The sequence below is a fragment of the Arachis ipaensis genome, chromosome B04, assembly GCF_000816755.2.
Source record: "Arachis ipaensis cultivar K30076 chromosome B04, Araip1.1, whole genome shotgun sequence".
Lineage (NCBI taxonomy): Eukaryota > Viridiplantae > Streptophyta > Magnoliopsida > Fabales > Fabaceae > Arachis > Arachis ipaensis.
In genome coordinates, this window is record NC_029788.2 from 110,960,516 (window position 1) to 110,961,425 (window position 910).

A 910-nucleotide genomic window follows, 5' to 3' on the forward strand; every position below is an offset into this window, starting at 1 on the left:
AAGCGAAAAGCGAATATCCGTGAGAACCCATTAGAGTTCAACTTTTTATCACTGTAAATAAGAGCGAAACAAATTTTATTTCAAGTTATTATAGGGCAGGAAAACAGGATGAAATAGGACAAAAATCTTCCCTCATCTGCTATCCCTATTCACATACACAACACCAACAATAAACCAATATGATAAATAATTTGTGTGTAACCTCAGCTCCTCTTTTCTCTTTCCTTTTTTTTTTCGTTTTAATTTTTAGTCGCTCAAAAAGAAGTTGGCTTTTTAAGTACACTAGTACAAGTTGTTGATTTCATGAAGGGCAGATAGAGTAAAATTGAAAGGATTTATTATTTGTTTATTTATCTCTTCTCTTCTGTGGTGTTGCTAGTCCCTACAGCCAGAGAAACATGCAGCTTTTTAAGATCTCGCATGCCGGTTTTCCAACTCAACAACACATACAGCATGCACACATCAAAAAGCACATAAACCGTTTCAATAAATGACCGTACACTTTTTAGTTAATAAATAAAACAATTTATTTATTTGTTTTTTGTCTGTTTCATTATTGAGATGGAATTCAAATCTCAAATGGGTAGAAACTAGAAAGTAGAAACAAAGTGTGCCACATGCGTTAAACCCTATGAACTACTGTGGATGAGAAACCAAAAAGCTCTCTAATAAAGGCAAACCTACTTCGTTTATTACAAAAGTAGTTATCAGATATGTTAGATAAGTTTAGTAGGCTCATTTGCATAGGATCATATTGTGTGTAATAGCCGAATGTGAATCTCTTGGATGAACAGCTACAACTCTAGATCTATTTTTGTTTTTGATTTGGGTATTGCATCTTTATGTATTTGTTTATAAATGTATGTATTATTTTATTATGTATTTATTTATAAATATATATTATTTTATA